At 34.3% G+C, this 19603-nt stretch overlaps 1 pseudogene; it reads right to left on the bottom strand.

Moving 5' to 3' along the window:
• Positions 1-19603, bottom strand: part of LOC125925813 (heterogeneous nuclear ribonucleoprotein D-like) — a 170162-nt pseudogene that overhangs the window by 8203 nt on the left and 142356 nt on the right.

The following is a 19603-nucleotide window of genomic DNA, read 5'->3' as shown; positions in this document are numbered from 1 at the left end:
CCTCAGGAAAAAACTAAGAACCATAAAGTCAGTAATTGTATGAACATTTCCTTTTAATGTCATGAGGGCTGTTGAATTCTTAACTGCATTGCCTTTCTGAAACATGGTGTGTAATATGGACTTAAGTGTGATTGTTTTTTTTCCTTTCTGAATGTACACAAACTAACTCCATATTATTAATTTGGGTGACTATTCTCCTAAAGCAATTCCCCCCTCCTTTTTTTTTTAACTAAAGCATTTCCTAATAATAGAATTCTAGAATCTGATATAGTTTAGAAAAAGAATATATGAGACTTTCAAGAAAATTGTCAACTTTCAGAAAGAAGTCTGAGTTAATTATTCTCTTTGGGAAGATACTGTCTGAATATAGAAGGAAAATAGAAATTTTGTAAACTGATATTGGATAAACAGGAACTGACTCAAAAGAATGTGTGCCATGCAACATCACCAATACGAAATGTTTAGTGAATGCTTACACATAGAACCTATTCTAAATGAGGCAAATACAAATATACAAACCTTCTCTAGAAGGAATTAATTGTTGTTGTTAAAAGATAACATATGCTCAGTACCAAGAGCAAGGTGCCTGTGTGGCTGGAACATGGTCATCTGGGAGAGAACAGTAGAAAATGATTCCTGAAAAGAGTGTTGTGGCCAGATCATGTAGGGCATTTTGGAAAATAGTAAAGATTACCAATTTTATGTGAAGTATGAACTTTGGAGGATTGTAAGCAGTGAAGAGACACCATCAGATCTATGTTTTGAAATGATTATTCAGACTGATGTATGGAGAAATGATTATAAGGGGAATATACTATAGAATATAAATAAGGGATACCAATATGGGGGCTATTGCATAGTTGGATATGTGATGGTGGTGGCTTGGATTAACATGACAGTACAGTTGTTGATAAATGATCAGACATGGGATATATTCTGAAGGCAGAGGACAGGATATTCTTCTGTTTTACTTTTTTTTTTTTTTTAACATTTATTTATTTTGAGAGACAGTGGCGGGGGGGAGGAGGGGCAGAGAGAGAGGAGAGAGAGAGAATCCCAAGCAAGCCCCATGCTGTCAGTGCAGAACCTGATGTGGGGCTTGATTGGATGCTTAGCCAAGTGAGCCACCCAGACACCACAGGATATTCTTCTGTTTTTATCTGGAGTATGAGAAAGAGCAGTCAGGATGCTTATAGGGTTTTTGGCTTAAGAAATTGCATGAATAGGATTGACATATAATGAAGTAAGAATTTGGGGATGGATCATGTTGGGTATGGGATATCAAGATTTCCATTTTGGACATGTGTACTTAGTGGAAGGATATACAGTAAAGCCTTGGATTGCGAGTAACTTGTTCTATGAGTATTCCACAAGATAAGCAAACATTTCTAATAAATTTCAACTTGATAAATGAGCAATGTCTTGCAATACAAATAGTATGTGATAGCAAACATCACATGATCACAACTGAGCCAATGGTTCTTCTCTGTCTCACTCACTGCAGGATTGTGGGTGATCATCTCCCATGCTTGAATGCTCAGTCTCAGACTGTGGTGTTCGGCAGAAACTAATGATTTTTCAGAATGTTGGAATGTGTCCACAAATGTCTCTAGTGTATTTTTTATCACTTCAAAGCACCTATGGATAGTCCTTTACTTTTCCATGCAAGAGTAAGCTTAGGAATGCTTTGCTTCATTCTAGGTCATTGGGTAGATTCCTTGTTAAAGTTGCACAAAAAGAAAAAGATTCCATTGGACCAATAGATAGCAGTGATTCCATTCATGATAGTGAAAGTCGTCCTATACAATTACCCTCCTCTCTCTTGTCTCCCTCACACTAGCCACGAAGGTTTTCAAAGGTTAGTGCAGGTGAATTTGTTTAATTTTCTTTATATTTTGTATTTTGTTTTTATTTTATTCTTTATTAAAAATTTTTTAATGTTTATTTTTGAGAGAGCATGAGTGGGGAAGGAGCAGAGAGAGAGAGAGACACGAATCCAAAGCAAGCTCCAGGCTCTGAGCTGTCAGCACAGATGATGATGTGGGGCTTAAACTCACAGACCGCGAGATCATGACCTGAGCCAGAGTCAGAAGTTTAACTGCCACTGCCACCCAGGTGCCCCTATATTTTGTATTTTCTTTATTATTTTGTGTTATATTACAGTATTGTAATCATTTTTATATGAATATTTTTGGGTTGTGGAACAAATCATCTGAGTTTCCATTATTTCTTATGGGGAAATTTGCTTTGATATACAAGTGCTTTGGATTACAAGCACATTTCTGGAACAAATTATGCTCACAAACCAAGGTTTTACTGTATATAGTTTGGGGAAATATTTGAACCAGAGAAAAAATTGTGGCGTCATCAAGGTATATATGCCATTAGAAGTCATAGGATTAGTCCAGTGGTAGAATTATCATTGATTCCAGACAAATCAAGTTTGAGTGTAATAGTAAGAGAAGAATTTCTAGGACTAAAACCTGAGACACTCCACATTGAAAAGTTGGTCTAAAAGGGAAGTAGAGTCAGGGGCAAGCGTGAGAGGAGAAGACCACAGGAAGCCCAGTGTAAACCCTAGAAGTCTCTGTTAAATGTTGCCTCCCTTTCCTTCCAATCATTTTTACAATGTTAGTTATGTGTTTATTTCCCTGTTTATATTATTAATGTCTTTATTAGAATGTAAATTCTTTGATAAATTGCTCATCACTTTATACCTAATCCATGCCATGGCGTCCACCATACCTAGGTGCTAAAAAAATATTTGATGGTTAAATAATTACTTTGTAACGTTATCCACGAAATACTCTTTTTTAATGTTTATTTTTGAGAGAGAGAGAGAGCATGAGGGGGGAAGGACAGAGAGTGAGGGAGACAGAGAATCCAAAGCAGGCTCTGCACTGTCTGAGCCGAAGTCAGACACTCAACTGACTGAGCCACCCGGGTGACCTCATGAAATATTCTTTCAGTGAGTAATATGAATGATAAAAAGTATTTTACTTCATAGAGGTTTTTATTGATTTTTTCTGTGAATATCAATATATTGAAATCCAAATATTTTATTGTACTTCTATTGCTTTCCTCAGATTATACATCTTTTTAGTATTTATAATTTTATGTATATTTACTATTTTCATTTTAAAATTTACACACAGAAATATTATATTAAGGGTCTATAAATACTGTCATACATTTAAAAAAATATATTTTATGGGCTCACTTGGTGAAGTGTCCAACTCTTGACTTCAGCTCAAGTCATGAACTCATGGTTTGTGAGATCGAGCCCTATGCTGGACTGTCCTGACAGCATGGAGCCTACTTGGGATTCTCTGTCTCTCTTTTTCTCTGTCTCTTGCCCCGCTCATGCTCGCTCTTTTTCTCTCTCAAAAAAAATAAATTAATTAAATAATTTTATTTTATATTTATTCCTTTAATGTATCTGGAGTACATCCTGAAGAAAATTGTGATGTGAAGAGGAAAAGATATTTTTTTCCTGTCAAGAAAATAACTCTAGCACCTTTTATTTAATACTTCTTCCTTTCAAGGTAAGCATAAGGCATTATTTTAGAAATCCATTCTAGTAAAACTTATAGAAAAATGTGTAAGTCATAATGCATAAGTTGTATGATTTTCCACATAGTGAACATGCTCATACAACCAGGACTCAATTGTAACCAAATTCTGTTTATCTGTCTATAGATTCATGATGTTTCTATTTGCCTCATTTAAAAAACGTTTTGTATATTAAAAATGTGATTTTAAAATGTAGATGGAGGTGTATGTGATCTAAAATGCATTGATTGGCAGAATCCAAGAAACTGGTCTTGCATCCCCCTCACTCTTTCACCCCAAAGTAACACTGACATCCCTACCTCACCCACCATAGTGTTGCATTTTTAAAATAAATTAAATAATGCAGGACACGTTTACATTTCTTAACTTTTTACCCCCTCAGTATTATGTTTGTGAGATCCATTCCTGTTACATGGCAATGGTTCATTCATTCTCATTGCTCGGTCTGTGGTACTCTTGTGTATCATGTTATAAGCATTCATTTTTCTGTTAGTAACCATCCAGATGTTTATTATATTTCAGTCTTTATGGTAATAAAAATTCAGTGTTTCATTGGACAAGTTTTTGTATTTCTGTTATGTATATGTGTAGGAATGTGTTGTCTACTTAGTTTCAGTAGTTATAGCCAAATAATTTTCCAAAGATGTGTATCAGGTTAAAATTTTACCATCAGTAAATAAGGGTTATACTTGCTCCATATTTTGCTTTTTTAGCAATTTTGGTTGGTTTGAGCAATATTTTGCTGTGGTTTCATTTCTATTTCCTTGATTACCAATAAGTTGAACAATTTGCCATATGTTTATCTGTTATTCAAATATCCTCTTTTTTGAAATGAGTATTCAAATCATTCACCTATTTTTCCATTGTGTTTGTCTTTTTGTTATTAATATGTAAGGAATATATATTATATGTTACTATTTAACTATTCTATTGTAGCCCAGTTTATCAATTCCTTTTTTACCCTTTATATTGAGTAATTTTTGTTTCCTAATTTAAAATCTTTATTTACTCCTAAGGTCATAAATATATCCTCCTCTGTGTTCTTTTATAAACTTCATTGTCTTAACTTTCACATTTAGATTTACAATCCATCTAAAGTTAATATTATGTGATATATAATCAGTTGGTGTGTGTGTGTGTGTATATATATATATATATATAAATATAAATATATATATTTATATATATATAATATATATATGATATATAAATATATATATATTATATATATGTATAATATATATATATATTATATATATATAAAATCAATCTCCAATTGACCTTGCATCATTTATTAAAAAGACTATTTTTTTCCCTGTAGCAATTAAGTGGCTCCTTTTTATAATTCAGATAAAAATCTGTCTCCATGGGCATCTGGGTGGTTCAGCCAGTTAAGTGTCTGAATCTTGATTTTGGTTTAGGTCATGATCTCACAGAGAATTCACGCCCCATGTAAGGCTCCACCCTGACAGTGTGGAGCCTGCTTGGGATTCTCTCTCCCTCACTCTCTGCCCCTCCTCTCCTCAGTCTCTCTCTCTCTCTCTCTCTTTCTCTCTCTCTCAAAATAAATAAATAAACTTAAAAAAAATCTTTTAAAAAAAGTCTGTCTCCAGATTATCTATTTTTTTCCTGTGTTCTATTTATCTGGCGGTATCACTGTATTCTAACCAGTGTAACTTTATAATGTTATGATACCCGGTAGTGTAAGTTTTCCAGTTTGTTTCTTCTTCCGGTTTGTTCTAGCTGTCGTAGGTTATTCATGTTGGCATATACATTAAAAAAATAGCATTTCAACTTAAAAATACTGTACTTTCGATTGTGATTTTGATGAATCTATACATAGAATTTGAGGTGAATTGACATCTTTATAATACTGACTCTCTAATTTATATCACGGGGTATCCCTTCATTTATTATGTCATCTTTAATTTCTCTCAGTTAAGTTTTATAGTGTTCAATGTAGGATTATTACACATCTTGCTTTTATTTATTTTTATATTTTATATTACAAGCTATTATAATAGTTCTTTAATGCAAATGCTCACATGGTTTTTGTGTGCTCAAAAATATTATTTTACTTTGACTTTGAAAAATATTTTAGTGGAATATGACCCTTTTGATTGACAGTCAGCACTTTAGGATGAAAATTTAAAACCCACCTACTGCATTCTTAACTTTTGTTATTGTATTTTTCACTTCCAGAAATTATCTTTGACTTTTTTATGAATCCCAATTCTTTGGAGAAGTGCTCTAAATTTTTATCTATTTTGTCAATCTTATTTTTTGTTAACTAGAACTTATTAAGCATAGAACCTTAAAAGTCTTTGATAATTTTAATATATGGATCATCTGTAGGTAAACTTCTGTTGACATTTTTTGTTACCCTCATTTGTGTCGTGCTTAGTTTGCTTGGCAAAATTTTTATTAAAAGCCAGACGTTGTGACAAAAAAAATTATAAAAATTCTAGATGATGTAAATGCCTCTAGAGAGAGATCACTCTTTTCTTTGCAAAATGGGTAATGCGGGGATTGAGCTGAGTTTAACCCAATTTACAGTTTTAGACACTTACTATTTACTCCTGCTTGCATTTTACATTGTGGTCTCACCTGCCCAGCAGTTTCATAAGTTGTTGTATTTATCAGGGACCCACCAGCCTGGCAAGATAAGAATAAAACTTGTCTTCTCAACACCTCAGGGCTTCAGAAAACTATGATAATTTACAGAAAATCTCTGCCTTGCATTTTAGTCTCCACTCTATACTGCTTGAAAATTCCATAATAATTTTGGTAGAACATCTGGTACATTTTTGACCTCAGTTCTCCATTTTTGTTTCACTAGAGTCCTCAGCCTTTAAGTCTCTAATTTTTTTTTTTTCTGTTCAACTAATGTAAAACTGTCAGTGCTGTGCCCAGCCCACACCTACAACTTCCGATTTGCCTGGAATCAGCAAATATCCTGTAAGACAATATTGATGCAGTATGATGGCCTCCTTTTTGAGAGATTTCTCATGTCTGTGATTTTTTTTTTCTGCTAAAGTTGAATTGCCTCATCAATTTACCTGTGTCTTCAAACACTGTTTTTGTTATGTTTTCTTTTGTATTTTATGTAGATTTTCTAGTTGAGTATCTCTCAAAAGAGACTCATTCTCACTATGTGATATATTCTTTTTTTTTTTTAATGTTTGTTTATTTTTGAGAGAGACAGAGCATTAGCAGAGGAGGGGCAGAGAGAGAGGGAGACACAGAATCGGAAGCAGGCTCCAAGCTGTCAGCACAGAGCCAGACACGGGGCTTGAACTCATGAACTGTGAGATCATGACCTGAGCTCAAGTCAGACGCTTAACCCACTGAGCCACCCAGGCACCCCACCAGGTGATATATTCTTAAATCTCAAAATCAAGAGAATAAATTCTATAGATCTTGGTCTGAAGACGTGCATGCACACACAAAGGCTCTGAATATATATATATATATATATATATATATATATATATATATATATACACAATTATTACAATGATTACTGTTCATCAGAAATATAGTCAACGGTATTGCAATAGTGTATGGAGACAGGTGGTAGTTACCATCTGAGCATAGCATAACCTATAGACTTGTGGAATCATCATGCTGTACACCTGAAACTAACGTAACATTAAGTATCAACTATGATTAAAAAAATGAGTGCTGTTCACTTTTAATCTATAGGTAGTCTTATTTTTTATTTTAATTTTGTTATGTCCCTATGGTTTCAAAAATTTCAGACAATGAAAATGGAAAACTATCCTTAGCAGAAGTAAACTTAAATTGAAAAAGAATATGATTTATTAATGAGATATGTGTGGGTGCTATTTGGAGTTTTTAGATTATTCTTTTATAATTCAATAACAAAATGTATTTAGTGATAAACATTTTGTTTTGATCTATCAAAAATAAATTTAAAGATTATTATAACATTAGGGATAGTGATAACTGTCATTTATTTATTTTTCATAAACAGGGTTTTTATTATTATTAGAGTAAACATGGTCTTCTAAAGACCATGTTGGTTATCTTTGGTTTTCCTGGGGGTGGGGGGAAGAACTCTGTGCCTCTGCTACTGTTATCTAATAGATTTTTACCTGTGAACAGTTGAATGAGTTACAAGATTGCTTTTTAAATAATACATGAGCTTGAACCCTATGATAACATTTTCAGAGGATAATTATTTGCTAGAAAAATGTATTTGAGAGCATGTAAGGATCTTGTGAATCCTTTCAATCACTTTAAGTGCATATCTAAAAAGCTTCCAAATTAAATATACAATGCTGGCTGATGTTCACTTGTTGTTATTTTAACTCACACTGACAGTTATATACTACCTCTGTGTATATACTGTTTATATATGTGTTGATATACATGTATTATATACATGACTATATACCTTGTGGCTGTTTCTGTGATGCGAACATCAACATCAAGCAGTATGTATTCAGAATATTTAGTTTAGGTGGATTATTTTAAAGCTGTTTTTGTTTGAGAGAAATTTAAACTGTATTCTGCATTCTAAATGTCTTTAGAAGTTTCAACATTTGATGGAATTAAACACACAATTACAAAATATGATTTAGCTTGTTTTGAAGTGTGGGGTTTATAAATATTGTTACCAAGGTGATGATTTCATTTAATGAAAACATCCCTTGACAGAATCAGATTTGGGACATGAAAAAGTTCAGTTAATAATAGTTTATGTAATGGATGAACAACAGAAGTTAACCTTTTCTTATTAGGAGGTATTTATTTATTTACTGACTTAGTTACTTACTTACTGAGATGAGAGAGTAGCTTTAATGGATTCCCCAAATGCATAATAGCCAGAGAAGCAAATCGGGTCATGATAAATAAATGAGGATTCTGGTACACTTCATTTTTAAAAGGTGTAAGTATTTCCTTATCTAGGGGAAAGGTAGCTGGCAATGGGTATTTGGGGAAGATATTATTCCATTATTATCACAATTAAAGGCTGAACAGTGTAATGGGTAAGAATCTAACATCAGGAGTGAGATTGCCTTGGCTTATATCCCAGCTGTACCATTAACTAACTGCATGGTTTTGAGAAAGTTACTGTGTCTCACTTTCCTCATCTTTACAGTTGAGGAAATAATAATATTAATAAATAGGGTAAGTGTTGAGGTTTAATTATTGTATGTGAGATGCTTTGAACAGCACTGTTATTATCATGGAGATCAAATATTGAAATAATTTCTGAGAAAAACAGGTAATATATTCACATTCACATTTTATTTGAAAGAGATAAACTTTCTTTAATGTATTATTCTTACGACCAAAAATACATTTTGGAAAAGGTGCTGAAAACAAACATGTGTAATAGCCCACATTATCAGAGTTTGCCTTTTGAAATGTTGAGGATCAATCATATTGTTGAGACTTTATTTTTCTTTGCCCAATTAGTATTTTACATGTGGTATTTTTCTATCACGGGAGTTCATGTTTTTTAGCATAGGATATAAGTAGGATAGCTATTTGCCATTTTTTTACAATGAGAAATTCAAGCAGTCTTCTGTAATCTTTAGATCTATCTGCATCAATCTTTGGTAGTTTTTTATTCCTTTCATACTAAGATATTCCATGATAATCTTATACTTTCTCTGCTCCACCTCTGGGATCTTCAATTTCTCTGAGAAGCTTTGCTTCCTATAACTAGGGTATGCTATTTAGAAAACATCTGGGTATTGATATTTTCATTGCTCCCAGGCTGTCATTGCTTCTAAGTATCATCAGCAAACATGTGTTTGTATCTATCTTATCTATCAACCCACCCACTTACCTACCTGTATGTGGGTATTAAAAACCATAGACAGACATTAGAATCCTCCAATTCCAATCTAATTAGCACAAGGTTCTTCTAGCATCTCTTTAAAAATATTTGTAATTTCCTTTTCCAACAGAAAGAAACAAATCTCCCATTTCCTACATTTATCATTTGCTTAATCTTCAAATACAAATGAAGTACTTGATTCAGACTCACTAATCCACATCACTATGGAAAATGAACCTACTATCACGAGTTCAGCATGGGCTTATAGTTCTTTGATTTTTTAGCGGGAAGCACGACCACTTTCAAAGTGTCTGCATGATATTTGCTGATATATTGGGGAAAGCAAGACTAATTCAATGTAAATGGAAAGGAAACCTCTTAAGTACATGGACATAGAGAACAGTGATGCATGGGTATGGGTATTATTTTAACAGTCCATCACATTGTGTCACTGGACCCAAATGACTCCTAACCCTTCACATTTAATGTATACTCACTTATAAGGTCCCCCAAGTCTTATCTAATCATGGATTCAGGATCATAATCCATTATTTTGTGAGCATATCAAGTCTGTATGTACACAATGTACGTCCTCTTCTTTCAAAGTTCTCTGAAGCAAAAAGACAAGTTATCCAGCCTGCACACTGTTTCCAAATGGTTACACTCTGTGGTAGGCAGAATTCTAAGATGCCCCCCAGATTCCTCCTCCTAGTGTACATGCCCTGAATAGTTGTTTCTCTTTCTGTGGGGATGGGACCAGAGAATATGATGGTCTTTCATATGATTAGATTACTGATCACTTCACTTTCAGTTAATCAAAGGGGTGATTACCCTGAGTGGTCCTGATCTGAACAGGTGAGTCTTTCAAAAGAAGGTGAAGCATCAGAGACATGCTTCTTTTGATTTAGAAGGAAACGCACTACCAGTTCGTAGAGAAAACCGTGTGGCAGGGATGATAGGTGTTCTCTAGTAGTTGAGGTCCTTCGTCCTGCAACCAGAAACTGAATTCTGCCAACAGTAATCTTGGAAGAGTTACTTGAGTCTCGGAAGAGATGATGGGTCTGCTCAACACCTGGAATTGAGCCTGGTGAGACTCTGAACAGGGAACGTGGCAAGTTGTTGGTACCCAGACTCCTAACCCATAGACATTGTGAGATAATAAATTTACGTTCTGTTAAGGCGATGGTTTGTGGTAATTTATAATGCAGCAATAGAAAACGAATGTGTGCTCCCATTTAAAACAATAGAGAGGAAGAGCTTGTTCAGAGAAATTGTGAAAGTCAGGCACATGTCTCCGGTTTTCTTATCCTAACAGCAGGGAATGGTCTCTGATTTGGGCCCCAGTTTTGCTCCCTAGGAGCACTTTCTTAGCCTGGCTTTCTCTGTAGTTCTTGGCTCTACCCTTTAGACTGTCCATCCTTTTTCAAAAGAAATGGTTCATGTTTGCAGCAAAGCAACCCTCCTGCGGTGTCTGTTTCAGAAATGGGGCCAAGAGACCTCATTTAATTTCGAATTTCCTCAGCCCCTGCTTCTCAGTCCAAGCTGGCAGCGTTTTTAATAGTACCCTTATTTAAATAACTTTGTGAGTTTCCTATGACATTTTGGAAGGCTTACTCCCTGCCCCAAAAGTCACATTAATTTCATGACAAACTTCTCTCTACCTTAGGGGTGTCAGGCAACTATGTAACAATATTCATATGATTTTTTGAATTCCATTTTTGTCAAGCTGATAAGATCTATTAGGCACAGCTTAAATCTCTCTGAGATCTTTAGAAAAGCCTTTGCTACTATATCTTTGCTTTGATCTTTACCTTGAGGCCACTTATTGCTTCAGAATCTTTGCCAGACCCAGAGACTTGAGATGGAAAAGCTTTATTTTCCAAACCAGCTGGTCGTGACGCCTCCATTTTTTCCCTCCAAATTGACCTTGCAACATGAATGATTCATTTTTATCTCTTCTCTTTGTTCTCATACCTTATCCTACCCAGCTAAAAGAAGCCAGCAGCTATTTTGCAAATGTGGCTAGAACATGTCCTTAGCCAGATCCTCTAGCTCCTTAGGTACAGTTACTGTCTTTCCGGGAACTTTCATGTTGCCCAGTTGTTCTGTCTCTACACATTTGGGTCCCCAGTATCCCATCCTCCACAGCAGTTTCCTCACCACTTTTACAGACACAGTAGCAGTTTGTTTGATGTTCCTCCAGGCTTGACATTAGGCCTCTCCCTGCTGTTCCTCCTCTAGTACCAGCCTCTCCTGCTGCTGATGGTCACAAAGACAAAGCAGTATTTTAGGTTTTTGTTATGACAGTGCTCCATTTCAAGGTACTATTTCTATACAGTCTATAATTGTACACACACACACACACACACACACACACACACACACACACACCTCCAGAACCAGAGGCTTAACACACCAACAATATTTTTTCTCATAATTCTGTGGCTCTGCAGTTTGGGCTGGATTCAACTGGATGTTTCTACTACTGTTTTCTACTGGAGGTACTCGTGTGACTGGTCATTCAGTTGGGGCTAAATGGACTCACAGAACATTAGGTGGTTACTGTTGATTTTCATCTGGGCTGCATGTCTACAGCTTATTACCTGGACTTCACACATTAGAAATAATACAAGAAGCCCCAGTGAGAGGTGTATGTGTGTGTGTGTGTGTGTGTGTGTGTGTGTGTGTGTGTCTGCTTTTGTTACTTTTGCTCTTGTCCTATTAGACAAAGCAAGCCCCATGGCCAAACCCAGAATCAATGTGGAGTTGACTACAGAGGACATATATGCATATGTATATGCATATATATGTAATACATACAGAAAGGTTCGTTGGGTGTCATTACTCTGATACCTTTCAGTTTGTTGATAGGTCCTATAATTTTAAAACTATGGGTTAAAACCCTAACCCTGTGACTCCCCCAAGCCCCAAATGCCACAGTTACTTAAAATTTTGGGTACCATGCCTGGGTTTGCTGTGTGCATTTTTCAGTGTACATTGGATCATTTGGTTACCTACGTGGTCATCTGGGGCGCCTGGGTGGCTCAGTCGTTTAACGTCCGACTTGGACTCAGGTCTCCATCTCGCGGTCTGTGAGTTCGAGCCCGCGTCGGGCTCTGGGCTGATGGCTGGGAGCCTGGAGCCTGCTACCGATTCTGTGTCTCCCTCTCTCTCTCTGCCCCTCCCCCGTTCATGCTCTGTCTCTCTCTGTCTCAAAAATAAATAAACGTTAAAAAAAATTAAAAAAAAATATTTTTCCTAAATCTCAGAGTCTGGTATGAATTTTTTTCTGCCTTATTACTGTATTATTTATATTTCTTGGTTCCACTTGAATTTCCAGAGGTTGTCTTTATAGAACATTCACCTTCCATCCTGTCCTGATATCCTTTTTCTGTTCCCCTCGGGGAGAAAGCGCTTTCTTCTCTAAAGAAGAGGAAATGTCATCTTTAAGTTATAATGATGACTGTGGATGAGCTCTTTCCTCAAGTAAGTTATATTGCAATTAGAAAGGAAGATTTCTGAACAACTTAATCTTATACTAACCCTAATTTAATTTAGGAGAGTATGGTTTTGAAGAAGTAAGCTTGAAAGAATTTTCTCTTTCTGCCCTGATTTCTTAGTAAAAAACCCATGGCATAATTATGATTTTTTCCTTAAATCTGTTATACTAGCTCATGATTTGAATGTATTTTTTAACTGACTCAGGATACAGAAATCATTTTTTTAATAGTATAGACATTAGCATATAATCCCTGAAACTTAGCCATCCTCTTTCACCCTGAGTGAAGATGACAACATAAAAAAGGAAAAAATAAAAAGAAGATTAAAAAAAGAAAGAAAGAAAAGAAAATCCTATTGACTTTTGAGTCATTAGTTCCGGTAAATTCTGTTACTCTTTTTTTTTTGTCTACATATATTTACTAATGATTATACTCCTTTTATACATACTTAGGAATATTTTTTCTCTGTCACTTGCAACTAGCACTATACTTGATTGATATAAAACCCCAATTAAAGCATTGATTCCCGATATAAATAAATATTCTAGAGAGGCTATTACAAGGAAAGTTCAATTATAACCACACATTACCAAAAATTAATGATGGCTTTTGTGGTGTGCAAAAGGCATATATTTATATATAATATGTTGAATCTCAATTTATATTTTTTCTATAAAAGCCACCATTCTGTCACCTTCCACATCATCTATTTTTTGTTTAGTCTTGCTTGTACTAGTCATTAATCCTGCAGATAGGCATTTATCATTTACTTTGATGTACATACTATGCTTTGTTCTTGGGAACAGTCATCAACAAGGTACATTTCATTCATTCAAAGAGCTTTTTGTCTACATTAGGAAAAGAGCCTTTGAAATTGAAATACAACATGATGAAAGTTAGTTGGGGGAGCTTTCTGGCATGATGGAAATCTTTATTTTAATTGGGTATTGCAGGTGTATGTATTTTTCAGAACCCAGACATTTACAAATAAAATTGAAGCATTTTATTGTGTATAAATTATGCTTCAATAAAGTATCCATTGTGATAAGATACAATAATAGGAGTAAATAATGAAGCAGCAGGGGTGGGTGCCTGGGTGGCTAGTGGGTTGAGTTCGACTCTTAATTTCAGCTCAGGTCATGATCCCAAAGTTGTGGGATCAAGCCCCGCATTGGGCTCCACACTGAATGTGGAACTTGCTTGGGATTCTTTCTCTCTCCCTCTCTTTCCAGTCCTCTCTTGCTTGCATGCTCTCTCTTTTCTCTAAATAAATAAATGAACATTTAAAAAAAACAAAGCAATAGGTATTTATTTGCTTGTCTCTACAGTTGTGCTCCAATTTTATCTTATTTTCACTTTATACATATTCTATTCTAGTTTGCCTTGCAATTATATTTTTCTTCTCTGTTTCCCTTTCTTTAGGGGTATTCCTGTGGCCTTTACTGTATTCTGGCTATGGACTTAAATTTGATCAAATGTTCTTCTAGTGGGTCATGAGCCTGCTGAGGGTGACATATAATTTTTCTCAGTTAATTACACAGTATTCCTGACTATGGGAGAAACTCTACTGAAAAGAAAAACTTTAAAACATGTAAAATAAGGAAATAATTTTGCAAAATATTACAGGGATAGATTGATAAGAGTGAAGAGTTGAGACTGAGGAAATAAGAGTCAGAAAAATGATGCAGTATATTAAAAACACACAATTCATTTATGTGTTTAGACTTCAGCTTAGGCTTTCTGCCATTTTGTTTTTATCTTTTTAACAGATAATTATTACTTTTTTTTTGATCTCACTTTTAATAAAGAAAGCATATAACTCAGAGTAAAAGTAAAATAACTGCAAGTTAGAACTAGAGCAATTTGACTGCCATCTGGAAGAGTGACCTAGTTGCTGACCTCCACAGTTCTGAGTTACTGGCCTCCATGCTCTTTGATGTGGAGCTAGAGTCTCTCACCAGGAAGTAATTTATATGCAGAAAAATGATATCAACACAGCTCTAGGGAACCATCTTCCTTTATTTATTCACTGGGCATGTTTCTTTAATGGGAATTTCAATAAAAATAAGTACCCGATATTTAAATATTTAGTTTCTAAGTAATTTTTTAGATGCAGATTTCAACTTTTATATTCTTAGAAGTATTTTTTTAAGAGTGCCAGAACTTAGCTTTTGGTTTTAGTTAGTAAAGCATTGTTGAGATCTTTAACATTATTTAAGTACTTTATAATATTTCTCTAGTATGTGCTTTGAACATCTATTCATTTCCCAGAATATTATTGCCTCAAAAAAGCCTTAGGGGGACTTGTGAGACTTTTTTTTTATATATATGGATTTTTACTTTTTAAAGAAAGGCTACATTGAATTGCCAAATCCAGATCTTTTCGTTCTAATTTGCCAATATCAGCTGTAGACTGAAGCAACCACATCTCTAAGGCTGTCAAAATTTAGAAGAATGAGAAGGAAAATTAGTTTGGATTTTCATTTCACCCTAGATAGCAATTGATTTTGGAAACTTTTATAGATTTATGTTTGTAAGGATAGACTTTGAAAAGTATTTTTCTTCTTCATAAACAATGATCGTTAAATTGAAATTGTCCGAAAGAACTATGGTACTTTTAATATTCCCTTTTGAAATATATTTTAAATTAGGGGCACCTGAGTGGCTCAGTTGCTTAAGTGTCTGACTTCAGCTCAGGTCATGATCTCACATTCATGGGTTTGAGCCCTGCATGGGGCTCTGTGCTGACAGCTCAGAGCCTGGAGCCTGCTTTGGATTCGGTGTCTCCCTCTCTCTCTGCCCCTCTCCCTCCCACACTCTGTCTCTGTCTCTTTCAAAAATAAATAAACATTAAAACAGTTTTAAAAAGATATACTTTAAATTTGAACAGAATGATACTATTTATAAACTGTTATCAAACAATTCTCACATAGATCCTATTCCCTTGTTTTCAGTTTTTGAAATTATGAAAATATTTGATTACTCAATAGAGAAATGACCCTAATTTTAATTGAACTTATTAAGTATGTGTATAAAGTAACTGATTTATTAAGTCAGGTATATTTATGCATTTTAATAATGTTATAATTTAGCCAAGTAGTTTATTAAAATATTTTTCTTAAGAAAATGCAAAGTAACATCAAAATATAACAGAAATTTTCTCTCAAATTGATATTGTGTAGAAAGAAGAAAATAGATTTTGTAAAGAAAATAAATACTTAAGTTTACTTTAAATCAAAAAACTATCATCTGGGAGTTTTTGAAGATCAATACAAAGGGAAAATAAACTGTGAAATAGAATAATTTTATGTGACTATATAAACTGATCCTTTTGAAAAATTGTTGGCTGGAGGATTATTTTAATATTTTATTTATTTTATTTTTTTATTTAAGTTTAGTTATTTGTTTATTTTGAGAGGGGGGGGAGAGAGAGAGGGAGAGAGAGGGAGGGAGGGAGGGAGAGAAAATGAGTGGGGGGGGTGATGGGGAGGGGAAGAGAGAGAGAGAGAGGGACAGAGGATCTGAAGCAGGCTTTCTACTGACATCAGAGAGCCTGATGCAGGGCTCCAGTTCATGAACCGTGAGATTATGACCTGAGCCAAAGTTGGCTGCTTAACCAACTGAGCCACCCAAGCACCCCTAATTTTAATATTTTAAACGAATGTTTTTATACAGAGTTAAGGGGCAACACATGGCGATTGTATTTTAAATAGGCAAATATTTGATTTGTAAATAATGGGGAGTGCATGCAATTCTAAGTTGTATATATTCTTCTGTGATGGAGAATATAACATTACTTTGGTTGGTATCACTCATTTTGGCTATTTTCTGGTGTTTCTGTGTAACAAGCCACCCAAAATCAAATGATCTATAGCATTTTATTATTCTTAAGTATTCTGAGAGTCAGATTCAGAAAGGGAAAGTAGGGACAGTTTTTTGTTATTTACACATGGTCTGGGGCCTCAGCTAAGGGTGGGCTAAGGGTAGCTTGTATAGATGGGGTTGAAATACTTGGGACTCAATTCTTCAATTCTAGGATGGCTTTTTTTTTTCCCCTGGCACATCTGGCTCCTGCTGGGATGGCTGAAACAGAATCAGCTAGTATTGTTTATTGGAGTGTTCCAAAAAAACAGTATGGCAGCTGAATACAGCTTTACTCTGCAGCTTTCACAGTATTTGCTGGAGCACTTTCTCTAGAATTACTTCCTCTTGGAACCCTGATGTGCCATGCTAAGTAGGCCATTTACAGACATTCCAGCCAATAGTCAATAATCAGCAATCTTTATTTTACCTGCCCTTCAACTATCCCAGCTCAGGATTCAAAGCACCACATCTGATAGATCTTTAAAATGAAATTTTCTATAACTGAAATATTTGTACACATTGGCTGAATGTATATAATTGCTGAAAAGATGCTTTTAAAACTCAAATCCTAGCCATTATCAATTATTGTTATTAATTATGTTCATAATTGCCTATAATTTCATAATTTTGACAGTCATTCTTTTAAGAAGTCAGATTCCTTCCTAATTTGTGACCATACTAATTGTTATAAATTTTGTGTTTTGTTCAAAGAATAATCAATAGTCTCTGAATGTTTTGTACTATCGATCATATGTCTGGTTATATCTGCTGTAATTCCTGCAACATCATTATCATCCAATAGATTATTTTGAAATTCCAAAACTTTCCCTGTTTCACAAAAAATTTAATACTTTTCTTTAAAAAAATTCAAAAACTTTATGTAAAACTCATTTCTTTACAATTTAGTAATAATTTAATAAAATAGAATTTATTTATAAAACACTTTTCTTATATTTAGGGATGGATCACTAGCTTGAGATGAGAAAACTCATCTTTTTAATATAAAGTTGTACTACCTACATCTAAAAATACTGGGAAAAAAGTGAAACTGACATTTTAAAGAATTCTCTGCCTCATGGAAGGGAGAACTGGTACAAAATTGCCAATGGAAAACAAAATTATGAGAAGTATAGCTTTTTTGGGCTTCATATATATTTTTTAATTTACCAACTTGTATCTCATGCAACAAAATATAGATGAATAGTATATAGTACCACTTAAATTTCCATTCCATGTTGATTCTAATCATTCAGAATTAAAAAAAATAGAAATTATAAATATAGGTATGGTAATTTCTTAATTGTCAACAATTGTATATCTTTTCAAATTGGAAATGAAGAAGTCAGAGAAGTATCTTACAGAGTAAGTTGTCCTATTTCATTGACTGGAGAGAATACATCATGGCTGTGATACCACTAATGCATTGTATAGTTGCTATAACTTAATGCTTGCCAAATGAAAAATCATAAAGCAAATGATGGCACAGCTACTCTTCAGTAATATAGTAACTTGTTAAATTACAGGTTTAACGGCAAAAAGTAAGTTAGTATCTGATCAGTGGGTGGATTTACAAGTGTGACTAGGCTTGCTCTTTTTCCTCCTTCCTTCCTAATTATTTAGTTCTGTTCCTTGTTATTGCTGATGGTGTGTTTGTGTGTGTGTGTGTGTGTGTGTGTGTGCGCGCGCGCGCGCGCGCAGTAACAGTAAATTACTGACATAATCAAATGTTAGGTATGTTTTTAAAAATCTCCTGATTTATTCTAGCAAAACTCTGTTAACACTTACTCTGATGTTGCCACAGCAGTGGTATGTAAAACTGCTGGTGCCATAGCACAAATCAAGGCAGTGACACCAAAACATTATTAGTAGTCACTGTTCTTCACTGCCATGTACTGGATCAAAAAAAATCAAGTTTCACCGAAGAACGTCTTTAATGAAAATGAACATGATTGAATTTTATTAAATTTGGACACTTGAATATGTCTCTTTTTAATATACCCACTGAAATTTAGTTGGCATACCATCAACTGCACCTATTTAGGGCATGCAGTTTGGTATGTTTTATCTGTGAAACCATCACTACAATCAGGATAATGAACAAATCTATCAGCCCTAGACGTTTCCCATGCTCCAGAGCAATCTCTCCTTTCTGCCTTTTCATGCCACCTCTTTCACTACCTATCCCCTGACAATGAATGATCTGCTTCATTGTGATTTAGTTTGTGTTTTCTATATTCCTGCAATTTTGCCATCTTTATATCTTCTTTGGGAAGTAGCTGCCTAAATCATTTGTCTATTTTTTATTCAGCAGTTCACTTTCTTATTGAATTTTGAGAGCTCTTAATGTATTCTAAGTCTTCATCAGATGTGTAATTTTCAAATATTTTCCCTTACTCTGTGTCTTGGCTTTTTATCTTCTTAATGGTGTATTTTGAGGGAGAGAATTTTCAATTTTGATGAAGTCCAATTTATTATTTCTCTTCTTTAAGAAACTATCACTTAATGAGTTTTGGTTAGTATCAAAGAAATATATCTATGATTATCTAAGATTATCTGAAATGACTTAAAATACTATAAGGTAAGAATTTAAAAACTGTTGCAACATGTTAAATGCAGAAGCAATACAGGAATTCAGCTCTCTTGTGGCAAGCTAGACATTAAGGAAACTTGCAAAAATGTAATTCAATGCCAATCTTCTCATTTTTTTGTTTGCTTTGGAAAATAGAGTTATTTTTCATAAACATTTTATATTAAAATGTAGCATGTGTATTATTGTTGTTTTAAGTAAATTAATACATATATAATTTTTAAATACTCTCAGTTCAAATTTCTAATATGGCAAATATTAGTA

This window comes from Panthera uncia, chromosome F1 (assembly GCF_023721935.1).
Source record: "Panthera uncia isolate 11264 chromosome F1, Puncia_PCG_1.0, whole genome shotgun sequence".
NCBI classification, from domain to species: domain Eukaryota; kingdom Metazoa; phylum Chordata; class Mammalia; order Carnivora; family Felidae; genus Panthera; species Panthera uncia.
The sequence above is the reverse complement of the archived record's forward strand: the minus strand, read 5'-3'. Positions and strand labels throughout refer to the sequence as shown.